General features: G+C 41.8%; 1 protein-coding gene and 1 non-coding gene across 3 annotated transcripts in view; both read left to right on the top strand.

Moving 5' to 3' along the window:
- Positions 1 to 8032: 8032 nt before the first annotated feature.
- LOC131223367 (disease resistance protein RPS5-like) overlaps positions 8033 to 20933 on the top strand; it is a 34827-nt gene continuing 21926 nt past the window's right edge. Inside the window, exon 1 of one of the 2 annotated variants that reach the window (XM_058218762.1) lies at positions 8033 to 8268. The gene's annotated coding sequence lies outside the window, so the exon portion shown is untranslated. Of the gene's footprint in view, positions 8274 to 20933 lie in introns of both variants that reach the window. The other variant, XM_058218761.1, reaches the window with a different exon arrangement.
- On the top strand, positions 20390 to 20496 carry LOC131224529 (small nucleolar RNA R71). The gene has a single exon (XR_009161005.1). It is a non-coding gene; the product is annotated as a small nucleolar RNA R71 (small nucleolar RNA).

The following is a 20933-nucleotide window of genomic DNA, read 5'->3' as shown; positions in this document are numbered from 1 at the left end:
AGGCGCAGCTGCCGTACGGTACGAGGAATCCGAAATGCCATCATCGCAGTGATTGCACCCCGATTATCCCAATCGTCATCATGAGCCGAGGCGTGGAGGCGTCGTCTCGTTTCCCCAGGCATTTACTCTCCAAGTTCGGGTTCGGACCAAGAGAGTAGGGGCTTCTGTTATGGGGAAACTTGAATAAGGATTATCAAGGTCGTCCTAAGCCACTCGAATAAGTTATTAAGGCCTCGGAAGGGGAACATTGCGGCAAGTACGAGCCAACCTCTGAATCACGACTACAGAATGGGCGAGGCGAGCCCTTGCCCTCGTTCTTGAGATGAGCCCTCATCCTCGTTCTTGTCCCCATCTGAAGACGATGACATCCTCTGAACTCCGACCCTGAGCATTCCGACAGTAAACTCCGACCGCTATTACTCGGTCTCAGGCTTAGGCAAGACGAGGTCGAGCCTGAACTGACACTCCAAATACTAGTACTCGGCCTCAGGTCTGAACAGGTTGAGGCTGAGCTTAGAGAGTAACCTAAATGCGGACATGATCGGAGATCTCACCCAATGATACGCGTCTTTAAGACACGATACGCCACACGATCCAAAGATTACGAATAATATCTCCACGATTACAATATCCGCGTGATTCAGTAAATCGTGCCGAGATTAACGGACGCGATCCTCTCTACCCACAGGTATAAATACCAGAGGATCCTATTGCCATAGATATGCAATATCTCGCAACCTGTCTCTACATTATACGACTTAGACCTAAATTTCCTAGCCTGACTTAGGAATCGGAGGGCCCCCGGTTGAGGCAGGGTATCCTTTGCTGACCCCTTTGTGCAGGACCAGGGTTCATTTGAGGTTCGTAGCATTGAGTGGAAGTGGTTCAGATTTTGACCTCAACAAAGTCTATCTATTGAGGATTCTTGAATCTTTAGTTCTTTTAATTATTGTTTTACAACTCTTCTATTCCACTCGATTAATAACTTAGACCAAACTATTTTTTAGATTAAAATCTTAGTATATTCTCACTAAATTTCTCATGGATTGACCTCGGTTTTACCAAGTTATTACTATATGGAAGCCCTTTACTCGGGGTTATCAACCTTAGAGTTCAATGGCTCACATGGCTGTCCATCATGGGTAGCGTGTATGGCCCTCACAGCTGTCTTATGTAGACAGCGTGTGGGGCCGACACAGCTGCCTACCTTGTCACTCACTGTAGCTCACCCCTTTGCCACAAAGTAGGGTCTGTTTTAGTTTTGGTTTGGTTCGAAATATGGTCTACCTCAAATGCATATGAATTTTATTTACTCCATGAACGAGAATCAAAAGAAACAAAATAACTTAAACTAAAAACTACTTACAAAATATAAATATGGTCTACCTAAAATGTAACCACCCCCTTAAGGTAACCTTTGAATTCAAAAAGATAATAAATCTCTCTCTCTCTCTCTCTCTCTCTCTCTCTCTCTCTCTCCCTTCTCTCTCTCTCCCTTCTAAAGTTTAAAAGAAAGGTATTTGACTACGGTGTGGTCGGGTGTGTTGAAACACCATATACTTGTATAATCTAGTTGTGGCCCAGCTAAACCATTGTCATGGTTTTGTCTAGCTAACAATTCTACACTGAGTGGACACATATCACTTGCAATGGTAAGGTATATATATTAATGTAATTTCATGAAAAATGCATGTAAAACAAGAAATGTCTTGAGGGTGCATACATATTTGTACACGCTAAAAGAATTTGGCCATCAAGTGACTCCATGATCACCACCACCATACATCTCATTGTTACAAATATCTATAAGCAATGGTAAACTCAGATCACACCAAAATGAGCAGATCATGGTTGATATTAAGCAATCTCTACTTTCAATCCTTAAATTTCATGATTGCATACTGATCATGGGTAAACTTAACAAAATGAATGACGATCAACGGATGGATGAAGTGACCAAATGCTCATCTCCCTTGAACTAGAAGATCTATCAGTTGGATAGCATTTTTTTAACAGTTCATTTGAAAGTCTAATGACCGATTTTAAGTTTAGATGGTCTGCATTGATGATCCAATCAATGGATCGTCTTAGATTTGGAATAGATGGTCCCAATAGTCCATTTGATGATTGGTCACAGTTATCACATTAAAAAAAATTTATACATCCAAAATTCGAAGTATATTACAAGAGATTTGGATCTGCCTCATTTTTTGGCCTCATGCCCTAAAATGGGATAGAAAAATAAATGGAAAACATGGATAAAATACATACATCTTGATGGGCCCCACAGAATTGTTTCTAAAGGGATATCCCTTGAGACGTGATACAAGCTTTAGTGAACAGAAGAACATTTCAATGGGCCAAGCCCTTTTGCTTTCAAGGGCTCCAACGACAACTGTTGTGGTAAATTGGCATCCAATGAGAAAGCACCAAAACCGATACAACATGTTTTTTCACGACCGGCGGCAGACAGCTGGAAAATATAAGTTTGGAAGGAAAATCTCCTACTACATTACGGTACAGCGCATCTAATGAGTGTAGCAGCATGCATTGCTGTACATGCGTCTCTTCAACCTGTAACTGGCCTAATCGTGGTAGGGCCTGTTTTGGACACCTTCTAAAGGGCATTTGATGCCTAAAAGCTGTTTTGAGCCAACCTCTTTCATGTGTCGTGAGTTTGGCCGCACTTTCATAAAGCTTGTTTGATACACCAAAAACCCCACTCACAGAAAACCAATTTTATTAATTCTAATTATTGAATAATGAACAAATGCAAGAAAATTTCTTTTGCAGAAGTTGCATCCAAATGGGTCATATAGATGGATTTTTGAGATTCCATCGTATCCACGGTCAAAGGTCCATTTTATATTCTTAAGTTTTAGCTGGGGTATAACTTTTAATCCTTCGAGTTGTAGGAGTCACATGAAAAGGGCTTAGAAAAAGTAGAAGAATAATGTGGTTAGGCCAAACTGTACACTTATAATTTTTGACCAAAAACCATAAAATCTAGTAGAAATCATGATCGTCTACAAATAGTTCACGTTTTTAGGGAGTTTGAGTCTAAAACTCTGTCCTAGGTTAGAACTCATTGTTTAAAGGATTATAATTTCATTTTTATCATTCATCAATTTAATTTTGAATTTATTAGAATTATTTATTTATTTATTTATTTATCCCTGGTGGATTCTAGAAAACTCTGTGAGGAACTTAGAGAACTCCATCGATTCGGAGTACTTATCCTTGAGGAAGAGGGTGATCGACCTCATCACGCTCTTCCTGCATCATTTGGCCATTAACATTTCTTATATGGGAATGACTTTCGATCATCACGCTCTTCCATGCATCATTTGGCCATTAACATTTCTTATATGAGAATGACTTAAATGGGTAGGAGGAAGACTGTTCTTGGACCACTGAAGTGAAGATGTAGTACATGGTTGGGTCACATGGAGCCATGGAAGAGCCACTTCAGGAGGTAGGCACCGCCATGTATAGGCCATGAACAGTCAAGGTAAAGATGATTCTAAGCATCCTAGAATGGTTTAGAATGAAAATGTTGGTTATTTTATGATTTTATATCTTTAGTTTGAATCGTCTTTAAAAACTTTGCTCAACTCGATGTATGTTGATTGATGTCTTAAATTTGTAAATCAACATGATTTGTTGATGATAGGTTCAATGCCATTATAAAAATTCAAAAATTTTCATGTTGGTTGCTGGACACTTTAGGTGTCCTACTCGATGCCATCGAGGGAGGTACAATATCATCGACGTGCCGTTGATGACATCAAAGTCCCATCGAAGTGACATCGTGAAAATTTGAAAAATTCCTAGAATGTTTTGGTGTTATGTTCGATGACATCGACAATCTATCAATGTCATTAAAGTCCCATCGAAGGTGTCATCGAACGTGCATGCAAAGTTATACAAAATTGTATAAGTGCAGAATTTATTTCCTATTTCGATTATGATTTTCATAGAGACTATATATATATAGGTGTAATAAAGAGTATATGGAGTATCAAAGAGCTTTCTAATTCGTTTATAAAGTTTAAATGGCTTGTAAAGGAAGATTTGAGGCTTGTTCAAATCAGGTATTCTCTCTCTCCTATAATTTTTGTTTTTATAGTGATTATTGTTATCCTTTATGTCGTGGTTTTTTTTTCTCATAAGAGTTTTTTCATGTTAAATTCAAAGTTTTTGTGATTGGGCTTTGTTGTACATTAGAATACTTTAATTGATTCATCACTATATGCTTCTGCAGTCCTCAACAATGTATAGCTGGGTTGAGTCAACTCAAAGATTTGATGAGTCATTGCATGACTCAACTCTTAATAATTACATCTAAAGCATCTGGTCCAGAAAAAAAGTTAAATTTTTTTTAGAACCGATGATCGGATGCGCTTCTCTTTGATGAGGATGCTTTTTCCACTCGTCTCCTGCAATTTTTTCTTTGGTGTGATGAAAGATGATTGGGCGAGTGGCTTGGTTTGTTCATGCTGAGTTGAATTGAGTTGGTGATTCAACTCGATAAGACATATTGAGTCCTGACCAATCATGCTCCCCGGCAAGTTCCATGAGGCTCTCCACTGGAAATCTCATCCACTTGAGTAAACTCGGCTGAGTTTTGAGTCATACTCTTCTACAGCCCATTAATGGGTCTTACGCAGGGAGGGACGTGATGAGGTGGATCGCAGTCTTCCTCATCGGATGACTGGAAGCGGATTGCGTAGCGAGTAACTTACTATGCTTAGTGTACTGAGTAAACTCTGTGAGGTCCACCAAGATTTATGTATTTTATCTGCTCTGTACATCTATTTTATTAGATAATTTTAGGGCTTTAGCCCAAAAATGAAGCATGTACAATGTTCAAATGGACCACACCATAGAAAACAATTGAATTGAATGTCTACCGTTAAAAATTTCTTGAGGGACACAAAAGTTTTGGATCAAGCTTATATTTGTGTTTCCCTTCATCCATGTCTTTATGGTCTTATGAACAAGTTGGATGACAAAGAAACATCAGTGTGGGGCCTAGCAAGGTTTCAGCGGTGGAAATCATTATCCCTACTGTTTCCTGTGGTATGATCCACTTGATCTTTGGATATGCTTCAATTTTGGGCTTAACCTCTTAAATTATATGGAAAATAAAAAGAAGAAGGATCGATGGCATGGATAAACCACACACATTCAAGGTATGCCCAACAAAGTTTACTTTGTACCATAAGAGCATACCGAGTAACTCAGTACGCAATCCAATTTCCGATAACTACTCCAGTTCAAAAGGACCTCTCTTGGAAGCCGATTGGGCAGTGAGTAACTCGCTAGGCTGCAGTGAGCAACTCACTAGGCCTAGCGTACCGAGTTAACTCAGTAAGGTTCCCCATGCTTTATGTATTTTATCTGCTCTGTCTATCCAATTTCACAAATAATTTTAAGGCTTGAACCCAAAAATTAAGTATATATAATGTTAAAATGAACCACATCGTAGGAAACAATTTAATTGAATTTCTATTGTTGAAAAGTTTTTGGAGGCCATGAAAGTTTTGGATCAAGCCTATATTTGTGTTTTCGTTCATCTATGTCAATATGATCTTATAAAAAGGTTTCAATGACACATATCATTTACCCCACTTATCTTTGGATATGCTTCAATTTTAGCTTCAACCCCTTAAATTAGATGGAAAAATAGATGGACGGCATTGATATATCACATATGTTCAAGGCGGGCCCAACTAGTACGACAAGAGCCTACCGAGTAACTCAGTACGCAATCCGATTTCAGCTAGCTTGGGGTCACTGGCCAAACCGCGTCCATTCTCCCATACCTATTCAACGGTTTCAAAACTGTACGCATGCCCACACGTAAATTAATCCGGTCCGTTGAAACAGTCGGTCGCTGTCTTCGATAGTGCAAGAATATTCTAGCAGAGAAAGTAGACTTTAGGTAACTTCGGCTCATTTGCATTACATTTATACATATATTTACTTATTTATTTATTTATAATAAATGACTCGAAGTTGCCTATGTCAAGTCTGCTCTTATGCTACGATCCTAACCGTCTATTTAAAAGCGTACAAATCAACGTTGACAATGATGAGAAATTGACTTTTAGGTAGCGTAGGGAAATTGCGGTTGAAAATACGCGGCAATTGACTTTCAGGTAACGTATGCAAATGGACGAGGCTTTGGTGGATCCGGTCAGTGGATCCCTGACTGTACGGGCCACATGATCCATGTCTTATATTCACGACCATCCATCCATTTTTCCAGCTCATTTTAGCCTAATGACACCACGAGAAATAGTGGTGATTGAATGCCTAGCGTTAAAGACTTCTTGATTGGATCATTGACTGTGGGGCCACCATGATGTATGTCTTATATCCACGTGGTCCATCTGTTTCACCAGCTCATTTTATGACATGAGCCCAATGACGCCACAGGAAACGGTCCTGATTGAATACCTAACATTAAAAACTTCTTGAGTAGATCTTTGATTATGGGGCTACCATGATGTGTCTTATATCATGCCATCTGTCTATTTTGCCAGCTCATTTAATGGCATGAGCCTAATCATACTACTATTTAATAAATAGTGGTGATTGAATGCTTAACATTAAAAACTTCTTGATAATGTTTATTAGCCATTTAAACTGTTGACAGGGTCACACAGACCTGGATGAAGGGAAAGCACAAATATTATCAGTTTCATCCAAAATTTTTGTGGCCTACAAATATTTTAATGGTGGACCATCACTATTTCGTATGATGTGGTCACTGGAGATTTGGATCTGCTTCATTTTTGAGCTCATGCCCTAAAATAAGCTGGAAAAATGGATGGACGGTACGGATTTAAGACATATATATCAAGGTAGGCCCCACGGTTGGGGATCCACCCAATTGGGATCCACCAAAGCTGGGTCGGCCTATCATGAGCTATGTGGTCTGCACATGATGTTCATCAGACCATTAGGTGATCAGTCCAACATTAGATCATTAGTAGCCCAAAACTCAGGCTGACCCAAGTTTAAGGTGGGCCACATAACAGGCAACAGTTGAAAGAGAATGATCACTTGTTAAAATATTACAAATTGCTTCTGTGTCCCACTGTGATATCTATATACCATCTAATCCGTGCATCAAATGTGCTCCACTTTAATAAAGGAACATTCCTAAACTCATGGTATTTGAACGCTCATGCCACAAAATAACACTCTGAGGTTTTGGGCATGATTTGATATTATTTTCTAAGCTAGGCTATATGCCAGCTCGCCTCATCACCTATCCCTTAGGGAACTTCCCTATTTGTGCACCATGGGGCCATGATTGATTTATCCAAGCCATTGATCTGATGGCCACCATCGTCAATCGACCATGCCGCCAAAATTTCTCAAATTAGAAAATTCTTGCCATTGAATCTTTGGTCCTAGATTTTTTTTTTTAACATACACACCTACCACACATGGGCACAAAAACCTAGTTGTATTTGGATAACTTGGACAGTCCAACGAATCCATCTAAACCGTTCATTAAGTCTAAAACACATTTCAAGTGCTACCATGTATTAGCAAGACTACTTGGATGGTCAAATCCATCTTGATTGATCCATTTTTTGTAGCCAACCCATGGATATAATTGTTATGATTGTCTACCAGAAGTGAATTTTAGAATCATAAACAATCCATGATGGGAGATATCAAATGGATGGATCGCATTGTTGGTTAGACCTATTTTTGTAGAAATGATCATGGCTGTCCATATTAGAGGCCACTGATCTGATGGCTACGATCATCCTATTGGAGTGAAATTTGCAAGCTGGCTCATGAAATTTTTGTTGAAGCTAATGGACAGTCTAGATCAAGCGATTGAACTGTTTAAATACCCCAATGCAAATAGCATCTCTCTTTATTAAATTAGAGTTGATGTCGGCCGAGCTACCTCCAAATTTTAAACGAATAAAGCCGTCATTACGGACTGAAATTTAGGGTCAACAAAGACGGAATAAATATGAGACGATTAACATATGTGAGTAGTTTATATAATGGGTTCTTCTCCTCAATTGCATTTCTGAGAGCTCATTTCCACCTATTTTCTTTTCTCCCTCCATTGCCATAGATTTCATTGGCCCAGTCATCGACATTGTTTCTAGTTTGTGGGTTCCATCGTCCTGGCATAAGATCCGTCGTCAAACTCCATCTCCTCATCGTGCAGGCTATCAGGCTCCCTGCGTCAAGCAAAGGACTTCGGTTGAATCCAAGCCATCCATTGTACGGTAAAATCTCAACCGTTCCCTACGAACCATCTATATATTTTTATATATGATGAATTTTCCTTCTGAAGCCTAATTGCGAAGGAAAAAATATCCAAAGCTGCTGGCATCGTCTACGGTAGAAATAGAGAGATAAAAATGGTTATAGAAAAAGAAGAGCTGTTAATGGTGCACTTTCTCCAACACCCATTCACCGGTTTCAACACATACTATATACATGTGCACATGTAAATTAATCCAGTCCGTTAAAACTGTCGGTCTCAGAGATAACTGGGTTCTCATGCATAGTACTAGAATATTTTAGGAGAGGAAGTAGACTTTAGGTTGCTTCTTCCTACTTTCGTTATATCTATCTTTGCTTGTGGAATGGAATGTAGACCACAGATTTGCTTGTGGGCCACCATGGGTGTATCTTTCTTCAAACCCATCGATTAGGTCTAAATCACCGGGATGAAGAAAATATAAAATATATCAGCCTGATAAAAACTTAGGTGGGCTACACCGTGTGAACTTAAATATTTCATTACTTCCATTGGTGTGGTCCAAGTAGATCTTTACCGGGCTGATCTTTGTACGTGTAGTTCGAATAATATTCTTACTCGATAGATGGAATGAATTTTTACACGTACCTTCCTTGGACCGGATAGCCTCTTCTGTAGGTTGGGCGGGCTTTCTGTCTTTACATGTCTTCGCTCACGATAGGCTTTCCCTTGGTTTTTGTTTTTTTCAAACGGGTAGCCCGAATGTAAGCCGGTTGTAAAGTCTCTTTATGGAATGAATTCCTCTTTATTTATTTATTTATTATTAAAAAAAAAAAATAGTAAACCTTACAGAGCGTCACCAGGTCTTTTTTCGGTCCAGTGGTGCCAGCTTCCTACGTAAAGGGAAGGCTAATCTAAACCAATGGCCAACCATCTACATTTTTAGGAGGAATTTACTATTTCTTGGCCAATGTTGTGAAGTCCAATGGCACATGCAAGAATATCCGAAGTTGCTGGTACCGTGGAGGATGGTAGAAAAAAATATAATAATCATTTAAGAGAAAAAAGGGTCGATTATGGTACACGTTTTCCAAGAACCTGAATTGGGTACTCCCCTAGCACCAACGACATCCCTGGTAACCTAATGTGTGGGATTTGACAAGGTGGCCTGACGTAATATTGGCCCATGAAATCGGTCACCAGGGATGTCTGCTGTGGTGGAGGAGCAGTCCCGATCCACGCTCTCTCTTTTATTATTTATTTATAAGAACTTTCATTCCATAGGAAAATTTTTACAGAGCCGATCTTACATTTAGACTTCCCTTGGAGAAAAAGGACGAGGACGGAATCTATCATAAGAAAAAACTAAAACCCCATGGGACTAAAAGAAAGACAAATCCGACACCTAACTCTTTAACTCCTAATTGCCCCCAAACCCACTCTATCGAGGAAGAGCTTACCCCTGACAATGCTGGAAGATCGACCTTGACGTTAATCACGGCTGAACTTTGATTAACGCTACCCTATCTGATCATCTCTTCGGCCAGCCCATTCTCTTTCCTGATAATGTGCTCAAAAACTACGTAACCTTTCTGTTAAAGCCAGTTTATCCTATCCAACCAATACTTCCATTTCTACCGTGGCTCTTACAACCCAATAAGGAAATTTACCACCAGTTGGGAGTCAGATTCAACAACTACGTTGGAGACGCCCAAACTGAAACAGAGGGCAAGGCCATCATGCACCGCTCGGATTTCCGCCCTCGTGTTTGACGCCATCCCGTAACCCTCGAAGAAACCAAATATGAACTCCCCCTTATCTCTACTACATATTCCCCCACTTCTTACCATTCTTGGGTTGCCTCTGGCCGACCCATCCACATTCAACTTGACTCAGCACGAGCTCGGCATGGACCACTAACCACATGGATTTTTCTCCCCAGGTGGGAATGGATCACAATCCCCATCGCCGAGAGCACCCAACTACTGGCCCTCGAATGGGAGGGAGAAGAGGCCCACCTATTGGAGATTGCCTAGAGCCAGCCTCTTACCCGCGTTATCTGGACCTCGATGGGCGAAATCTTTCCTTCGAATTTAGCTTCATTTCGACCTTTCCAAATCTCCTAGATGATAAGACTCGAAATCAGACCCAGCCATACCGCCCGTTGAAGGGGCTCGCCACCACTAGTCCAACCTCGCCTCGACTGATTGGGCCCCCACTAACGACATGCCAAAAACTCCTCTGAAAGGGCCCCATATAGCTTTCGCCCGGGTGCTGTGAAGGAATAGGCGGGCGAGGGACTCTCCTACTGGTACCTGGTGATGGTTTCTGTCATAGCAGGCGCACCGAGAAGCGAGGTGAACCCCTTAAGATTAGACAAGGACATAAATCGAGACTGCTCCCTTGAGAACTTTCCAAGTAAAGATTGAGATTTTTGGCGACGGATGAGGATGCCACACCCTCTTCCCTAGCTATTGCGTGGCCTAGATTCTCTGCACGACTCCCACGCCGATTTCACCAAGAACAAACCTGAAGGATCCGGAGGCTAGAAAGGAGAGTCTGGACCCTTCGATAGACAGAAGCCCCCTTGAAATATAAAATTCATAGTTTCTTGGGGGAGGAGTTTAAAAACAGCTGATGGAGGAAGAGCCCGGCCCAGGAAGTCCCTTACTTCCAACACCTGCATATTCCCTGGGATAGGCCTAACTACCCTACAGTCGAGTAGACCCAGGCTTGACTAGTTATCCCGCTAAAGGCTGCATTCGCCCTTCCTAATATGCCATTGAATCTTTGACTCTAACAGCGGGAATAAGCCCCGAATTCTCTTCTACAAACGGAAGCAGCCACCGACAGTCGACCCTACCCTGCAGGGGATATGTCTTGGCTATACTTGGCTCTCATAAAGGAGCCCCATAGGCTTTGGTCTTCCTTGAACTTTATGACCTAGGCCATTTTAAGTCTGAGTGCCTGCATGATTTCTGACAATTTTCTAATCCCCAAGCCCCCTTCGATTTTTGGTGACGCAATATCTTTCTAGCTTCTCCAGTGGAGCTTCCTCTTTCCCTGAGCCCATCCCCAAAAGAAATTTGCAAAAAGACCTTCCAAAGCCGCTAAGACTGCCGAGGGAATGTGCGAGGCTGCCAAAGAGTGAACTGGAATGCTGCCTAGAACGTGTTGCACCAACGTTGCCCTACACGCCTGCGTGAGACATCTCGCTTGCCACCCTCTAATGCGACCATCCACTTTGTCTATCAGCGGCTGGAAATCTTCTTTTTTACTCCTCCTTGAAGTGATAGGGACCCCAAGAAATGTTAGTCTCGTCGAGGATTTGGCCATCCCCAACATTCTTTGGATGGAGGAGGCCCTAATTGTTGAAAGACGGTTAGAGCAGATGAAACTACTTTTCTGCATATTAACTTTCTGCCTCGAGACACTTTGAAAGGAATCTAGTAACTGTTTTGTCGCATGGAGCGACTTCAGGCCCCCGTTGAGAAACAAAAATGTGTCATCTGCGAAAAGGAGATGGGAGACCATTGGGCAGCCTTGATGCATATGAAATGGCTGGCAGTTGCCCCTAGTAACTAGTTTTTTAATACCTCTACTTAGCGGCTCTGTTACCATGATGAATAGACTAGGTGAAAGTGGGTCACCCTAACGGAGCCCTCTGGAGGATTTAAAGAAACCCCCAACCTCTCCATTTACCAACATTGAGAACCAACTACTACTCCAACAGGGCTCCACCAGATTCACCCAAGAATCAGAGAAACCAAAACGCCCCACTTTCTTAAGGAAAGACTAGTCGACTCTGTCGTAAGCCTTCTGTTCACACCCCAAGTGCAGGGTTGTGATGTAGTAATAAACTCGGTAAGACCGAGGTCGAATCCACAGGGACTGATACCTGTACGTTATCTGGAACCAAGTAGAACTAGAACTAGACTAAGATGTGATCTAAACCAAATAGAATTTAAGAAATAATTGTGGAATAATTATCTAAAACTTTAAGGAATTCAGAGGAAGGAAACTACGGATTCAGAGGATCCACTTGTAGGGATCAGGGAGATCTTATGCCTGCATTAAGATTTATGGAAATCAAACTGAACCTACTTGATCTGGTTTTTAAGAAATGAAAAGTATATGAATTAGAATGGATTCCATCATCTAACCATGCCCAGGAGACAAAGCAAACAACATGATTAAACTAATTACCAACTAATCAACAATGTATGAAGATCAGGAAGGGTACTGTCATCCTACCATGCCCATGGGACAATGATGAACAATAGGGCTTCCTGACTTCATAAACATAAAAAGGGGAAGAAAATACTCAAAGCCATTGCAAACCCATTGTAATTTCAGTCACAACAGGCCATAAAAGACTAAAAAAATATTCCTTTAATAATCAACTAAATCAAATTCAGTTTATGAATTAAAGGCACAAAGTAGAATCTCCCATCTCGTTACAGGCTTCACCTCTTAGCCCTAGCTAAGAGGTTTAGCCACACATAGGCATGATGCGGCTGAACTTAAAAATAAAAAGAAATATAAAGGAAAAGAAGAAAGGAAACCAAGCTTAGAGCACGTGCCACCTGCCTTTTCCAATCCTCCACATGCTGCCAGCAGCTTGAATCCCTCCCTCACGTGCAGCAGCAACCAAAACCCGTTTCTCTTTCTCTCTCCCTGACGTGCAGCAGCAACCAAAACCCGTTTCTCTTTCTCTCTCCCTGATGTGCAGCAGCAACCAAAACCGAGCACGCAGAAAAACCCACACCTGTCTCCCCTTTCTCTCTCCGTTTTCCTTCCTTTTTAAAGATGAAAAGTCTCCTCCAAAGCTGCTGTGGAGTCCCACCAGAAGTAGGTTGCGGAAACAGTCCTTCCGCAGCCTGGAACGCGTCCCTCTGCTGCGAGATGCCTCACGCAGTCCAGAATTCCGTGTCTCCCTTCTTCTTATTCTTTGCCTTCTTTCTAAAAGGACAGCGTCCTCGATCTGGGAGATTTTTGGCCCACCTACATGATGAACGGTTCAGATCAGCCGTCCGACCGCCCCCAAGGGCGTACAACCCGCCGCGAAAGTCGGACGGCGTCCGGCTGCGAAACAGAGTGCGTTACGCACGTACACTGTCCGATGGTGGGGTCGACAACAGGCTTCAAATGATCAATCCAAGCCGTCCATTAAATTCTTCTCAGAATTTTAGTCAGGATGGGCTGGTCTTTGTCGAGTTTTGGTGTGGTCCACCGATGTTTCTCTTCCACCGTCTATCATGCCTTTAACGGTTAGGATTCTGCAACATTTTATATGGTCTCAAAAGGCCACCTTGGTGAGGTAAATACCCCACCTACGCACACAATGGACGGTCCCGATTGATGCTATGCATGATGTGTGGGGCCCACAAGTAGATCCGACGGCCGAACAGCGTTAACGCTGTTGCGTTTTTGTAAAATTCGAATTTTGTCGGTCAGCGCCTGCTGACCGACTTTGAGTGCACGGGTGCACGGCTAGTGCACTTGCAGACTGTACACATGCAATGCACATGGGGTCCATTATGGTGTATATACAAAATCTCCTTCGTCCATCTAGTTCTTCACATGATTTAAGGCGTCGAGACCAAAGATGAGGCGTATCCAGAGATCAGGTGGGCCCCAGATCAGTAAATTGTGGGCTGAAATGTCCGTTGGGCCACTTCCACAGCGATCCAATGGATGAAATTTTACGTGTACGGTTCATTTATGGTCCTCAGGCCACGAATGGAGTTTCGAACTGATCAGATGGTGGGAACCCTATGATCTTGCATTCTGGACACTTTTCAGGCCACTTGAGCTTCAATTTCTCGATTTTCTTGGATCCCTGGCATGCAAATCTGTCGATCTTGGTCTCCCAGGGTCCGTCGCTTGCCTTGGTGACTTCAGACTGTTAAATCCATGCTTTAAGTACCCTTTTTCAATCAAAGCTCCTTGTTACATCCTGCAACAAAAACACGATTAAATTATAATATTAGGTATTATCGTGTACATAAAATCAGGCAGTAATCGGGGTCTGATATGCAATATTCGACCCTCAACACAACCCCCAACCAGCATCTTGCTAGTCCCGAGCAAGATATGCGAAAAGTAAGTTGAGAATTAAAGGACAATTTCTACAAACTCAAGAGATTTATGAAAACAATTCAGATACTCGAATTCTAAGATTCATGAATGTTGGCATTACTTTCTCCTGAAATCAAGCTCATGGTAAACTTCATAATCAAGCTCTAATATTAATCCATTAATTAGAACGATTCTAAATATTGAGTTCCATGAGTGTATAGTGTAATCTCGGCTTATTAACATGAAACTCACTTCTCAATTTCAGGATATCATTGGTAACCAATAAGATAATTCATGATAACCAAAACTTTCCTCACAAATCATCTTTTCATTCCTCTAGCTTTTGATTTTTCCATTAAAAGTAACGCCAAGAAGGGGAGTCAAATCCTCACCTACAGGGAGTAAACCTATGGTGAAGACCATTGCCTATCCCTTTCTGACTGGATACTTTGGGAAATTAAACCTTTACCTATAGGGAGCAAACCTATGGTGAAGATTATTCGCCCAATCCTTTCAATTTTCTCAGGCCGGTTCTTTTCATGCTTAGTGAGTACCACGTTAATCTTTCAATATCAGACTGAAACCTTAATATGCAAGCGAGATGTGTCTTGCGAATTCATGACTCAATCAATGTTTACGAATTCTAATAATGGATTAACAATTCAAACTTAGCTGTGAAATTTAATAGATAACCGAATCCAAGAGTCGTAAAGTACCAACATCACGCATCTTAAAATTCTAAGTGCCCTAGATAGCCGTCAAAATCACTTCAAATTCATCAGAAATCCTGAAAAATTAAAAATTTTCACAACTTTTGCTCAAGACCAAGAAAACACTGATTCGGAAACCTAATCACCCACCCCCAACCAAAAATCTACATTGTCCTCAATGTAAAAGAAATAAACATGCAATGCACATGGGACAACGGAAATATAAGAGGAGTGATGGAAAGATAGTACCTGGATGAAAGAATAAAGAGGCTTTCCAAAGATATCTATGTAAGAGCGGGTCAGCACAAGAGAGAAACCAATAGAAGTAAAATAAAATAACAAAAATAAAATCCTACCTATACCACTTTCGTAGGTGCTCTCGATTGCATTTAGCGTATGCAACAAGCCTTTAAACCCCTAGGTTGCCCCTAGTGGACGAGTTGTAGTCTCGTGAGGGTTTGCAGTAATGTTACCCACAAACATTGAACTAACTAATGATAAAAATGAAATGAAATGAAGAGCTGGGTTGCCTCCCAGGAGCGCTAAGTTTACCGTCTTCAGCCAGACAAATAAACCAACTACCCTAGTCCTAAGAAAATAGGAAACCTACCTATATCTCCATCAGACTAGGAGATCAATCCTGGTAAACAGGATCAGTCAGAGGCATGGACATGTCCTCTGAATCAAATTTCTCGACAAATGGTTTCAATCGATGTCCATTGACTTTAAATTCCTTACCATTGTCGGGATCTCTCATCTCAATGGCCCCATATGGAAAAACAGTGACAACAATGTAAGGGCCGGTCCAACGAGATTGAAGCTTACCCGGAAAGAGATGTAAACGAGAATTGTACAAAAGGATCTTCTGACCAGGTGTGAATGATTTTCGTAAAATGTGTTGGTCATGAAATGTTTTCATCTTGTCCTTGTAAATTCTCAAATTATCGTACGCATCATTCCGGATTTCCTCAAGTTCATTCAATTGAAGTTTGCGTAGCGAGCCAGCGTTGTCCAGATTGAAATTAAGATTTTTGATCGCCCAGTACGCTTTATGTTCCAGCTCCACAGGCAAGTGACAAGCTTTTCCATAAACAAGTCTAAATGGAGACATTCCAATAGGGGTTTTAAAGGCAGTACGGTATGCCCATAAGGCATCGGTCAATCGGATTGACCAATCCTTACGATTAGGGTTAACCGTTTTTTCCAAAATGTGTTTAATTTTCCTATTAGAAATCTCGGCTTGCCCACTTGTCTGTGGGTGGTACGAGGTGCTCACCTTATGAGAGATACCGTATTTCTTCATTAAGCTCTCAAATGGTTTATTACAAAATTGTGAACCCCCATTACTAATGATGGCTCGAGGCATTCCGAATCGAGAAAGGATGTTTTCTTTTAGGAATTTAATGACCGTGCGATGGTTATTCTTTCGACACGGAATCGCTTCGACCCATTTAGTGACATAATCCACGGCGAGCAAAATATACAGATTCCCAAACGATTGGGGAATGGTCCCATGAAATCGATGCTCCAGCAATCAAATGCTTCAATGATAAGGATGGGATTCAAAGGCATCATATTTTGACAGGACAATGCTCCCAATTTCTGACAACGCTCACAAGCTTTGCAAAACTCATGAGTGTCCCTAAACATAGTGGGCCAGTAAAAGCCACACTGCAGAATCTTGGCCGTGATCTTTTTAGCAGAAAAGTGACCACCACAGGCCTGTGAGTGACAGAAGGAGATGACGCTCTGATGCTCATTGTCTGGTACACATCTCCTTAGGATTTGGTCAGGGCAATATTTAAATAAGTAAGGATCATCCCAGAAAAAGTTGCGCACCTCGGTGAAGAATTTCTTCTTATCTTGCGCAGTCCACTGTGTCGGTAAGGCACCTGTAGCAAGATAATTAGCAATATCAGCGAACCAAGGTGAATGGGAGACTCGGAACAGTTGTTCATCAGGGAACATGTCGTTGATATGAGTCACCTCAAGGGAATCAGAGGTATTAAGGCGAGAAAGGTGATCGGCTACTACGTTCTTTACTCCCTTTTTATCTTTAATTTCCAAATCAAATTCTTGGAGTAGAAGGATCCATCGTATCAAACGGGGCTTAGAATCATTCTTAGAAAGAAGATACTTAAGTGCCGCATGATCTGTGTAGATAATGATCTTGGATCCGATTAAGTAGGACCTAAATTTGTCCAAGGCGAACACTACAGCTAAGAGTTCCTTTTCCGTAGTCGAGTAGTTCACCTGGGCAGAATTTAAAGTTCTACTTGCATAATGAATGACGTAGGGCCTCTTATCTTTTCTCTGGCCTAGGACTGCCCCACGAGCATAATCAGAAGCGTCGCACAAAAGCTCAAAAGGAAGGCCCCAGTCGGGTGGCTGTATGATAGGTGCAGTGGTTAACGTGCCCTTAAGCTTGGTGAAAGCTTCCTGGCATTGCTCAGTCCACTCGTACGGAGCATCCTTTTGAAGAAGAGTGCATAAAGGACGAGAGAGGAGACTAAAGTCCTTTATGAATCGCCTGTAAAATCCTGCGTGTCCTAAGAAGGATCGCACGTCTCTGATGTTCTTGGGTGGAGGTAGGTTAGAGATAAGATTGATTTTTGCCTTATCTACCTCGATTCCCTTGGACAAGATGATATGCCCAAGGACAATTCCCTTCTGAACCATGAAATAGCACTTCTCCCAATTAAGTACCAAGTTCTTTTCTTCACATCTTTTCAGCACACATTTAAGACTTTCCAAGCATTTGCTGAAAGATGGACCATAAACAGAGAAGTCATCCATGAAGACCTCTAGATATTGCCCCACCATGTCAGAAAATATACTAAGCATACATCGCTGAAAAGTGGCAGGGGCATTACATAGTCCGAATGACATCCTTCGATAGGCAAAGGTGCCGTAGGGACATGTAAATGTGGTCTTTTCCTGGTCTTCAGGGGCTATCTCTATCTGGTTGTAGCCCGAATACCCGTCAAGGAAACTGTAATAGGAATGACCAGCTAACCTTTCCAGGATCTGATCAATGAATGGTAAAGGAAAGTGGTCTTTCCTCATGACGGTATTCAACTTCCTGTAGTCAATGCACATTCTCCAACCAGTAGTGACTCTAGTTGGCACGAGTTCATTATTAGCATTGGCTACGATGGTGATTCCGGACTTCTTAGGGACCACTTGAGTTGGACTCACCCATTGACTATCAGATATAGAGTATATAATACCCACGTCCAATAGTTTAAGAACCTCGGCCTTAACCACTTCCTTCATATTTGGATTTAGTCTACGTTGTGGTTGCCGATCGATTTTTGTATTATCCTCAAGATATATGCGGTGAGTACAAATCGAGGGATCAATTCCCTTGAGGTCCGCTATCGTCCATCCCAGGGCTCCTTTATGCTCAATGAGAGTAGATATGAGCATACTCTCCTGTTCTTTCTCCAGGTGGGCAGAGATCACCACCGGGTATGTCTCATCTTGACCTAAATAGGCATATTTCAAATCAGAGGGCAAAGGTTTTAGGTCAAGCTTCGGCAGCTTGAGGTTAGACGGCAGAGGCACTACATCGGTTTGTGGCAATTCTTCAAATTGTGGCCTCCACCGGTTAACTTCAAGTACCGGTGCAATATCAAGCAAGGCGCACATCTCCCTAATCATGTCATCATCAAAATCATGGGAGTGGGCCAGGCACGTCTCTAGAGAGTCAGAGGATAAGGTTAGAGGTGTCGTATCTTCCACGAAAGAGTTAATCATGTTAATGTCGTGGAAATCGTCATCATCCTCTGAGTTGCTTCCGTTATTGAAAAAAATGTTTGACTCCAATGTCAAATTTCCAAAAGACATAGTCATGACACCATTCCTGCAATTGATAATTGCATTTGATGTGGCAAGGAATGGGCGACCAAGAATCACGGGGATCTGAGTGCTCATGTTATTGATGGGTTCGGTGTCCAGGATGATAAAATCTACAGGGTAGTAAAATCTATCGACCTGGACTAACACATCCTCAATTATCCCTCTTGGTACACTAACAGAGCGATCAGCAAGTTGTAGTGTGGTTAGGGTGGGTTTTAATTCACCCAAACCTAACTGTTTGTATACTGAGTAGGGAATCAGATTGACGCTTGCTCCTAAGTCAAGAAGTGCGTGATCAATTCGATGGTTCCCGATTACACATGATATGGTTGGGCTACCGGGATCCTTAAATTTCTGCGGCACGTCTTGCTTCAGGATGGTACTCACTTTCTCAGTCAAGAAGATTTTCTTTTGAATAATTTTTCATCTTTTGGTCGTGTATAAGTCTTTCAGAAATTTAGCATATGAAGGAATCTGTTTCACGACATCAAGTAGAGGAATGTTGACTTTCACTTGTTTCAACACCTCTAGGATATTCTGAGAGTTAGAAAGAGGTTTTGGTGAAACCAACCGTTGGGGGAATGAAGCAACTGGCTTCTCTAGAAGTTCCGGTTCTAATTTTTGTGGGGCATCACTAGCTCCATCATTGTTGTCCTCTTCTGGTTCTTGAGGCTTTTCGGGCCTAACTGGAAGAGTTTTATCAATGATCTTTTCACTCCTAAGAGTGGTGATGGATTTAGTGTGCCCCATCTGATTTGAAGAGCTGGGATAATTAATCTCGTACTGCGGTTTAGGATTGGGGAGAGGTTGTGCAGGAAGCATCCCCTTTTCTATAACCGTCATACGAGAATCTATCTTTTGCATAAAATCTGTAATTCCCCGCATTGCCTGAGCCAGCTCTTGTATGGGATTTTGAACCGGTTCCTCTTGAGGTTTCACTTGATTTGGATTTTGATTCAAGAAACCTGGAGGAGTAGCCGTTTGTCCGTTCCTCCAACTAAAGTTTGGATGATTTTTCCAGCCAGGATTGTATGTATTGGAGTTAGGTCCAGTAAAAGGTCTTTGATAGTTGTTGACGGCATTGGCTTGTTCATTCAACACTCCTCGAAAGGCGGGTATTGTAGGATAGTTTTCAGTTGTGTGAATGTTGCAATCACAGATGCTGCAAACAATTTCATTGACCTTATCCTTCTTTCCTTCCATGGCCTCAACTTTCCTTATGAGTGTAGTCACTTTACACTTGAGATCATCCTCTTCTTTCAAGAGATATAATCCACCTTTCTCCTTTAATTGAGTCGACCTAGACGTGGTGTTCGACTTTGGGTAATAGTCCCAAGATTGTGTTTTTTCAGCCAGACTGTTGAGGTAGTCCCATACCTCGTCGACATCTTTATTAATGAACTCTCCATTACACATTGTCTCGACCATTTAGTGCATGGACGACGTCAGTCCATCGTAAAAAAAATTTGTAATGCGCCACGTTTCAAATCCGTGTTGTGGGCATGAACTGACAAAATCTTTGAACCTTTCCCAACATTGGAAGAATGTTTCATCTTCCTTTTGAGCAAAGTTCATGATCGCTTTTCTGAGGGTAATCGTTTTATGATGTGGGAAGAGTTTTTTTATGAATTTCCTCTGCATGTCGTTCCACGTGCCAATGGATCTAGGACGCAGTGAATGTAACCACGTCTTAGCTTTCTCTTTTAAGGAAAAAGGAAAGAGTTTCAGCCTAATTGTATCCTCAGATACATTAGGAAAACATAATGTAGCTATAATCTCATCGAACTCTTTCAAATGTAAATATGGACTCTCTGATTCAAGTCCATGGAATTTGGAAAGGAGTTGGATAACTCCCGGCTTGATGTCCATTTGTCCTGTGTTTTCAGGAAAAATCATGCATGAGGGCGTACTCACTCCCGCCGGTTGTAGATAATCTCGTAGAGTACGAGGCGGGGGTGCCTGTTGCACCTCATTCTCATCTTGGGTATCCTCCACCCTGGGTGGAAGTAGAGGAGGTTGGTCTTCAGCCA

This window comes from Magnolia sinica, chromosome 13 (genome assembly GCF_029962835.1).
Source record: "Magnolia sinica isolate HGM2019 chromosome 13, MsV1, whole genome shotgun sequence".
Taxonomy (NCBI): Eukaryota; Viridiplantae; Streptophyta; class Magnoliopsida; order Magnoliales; family Magnoliaceae; genus Magnolia; species Magnolia sinica.
Note: the sequence above shows the minus strand (reverse complement) of the source record. Positions and strands in the feature narration are given on the sequence as shown.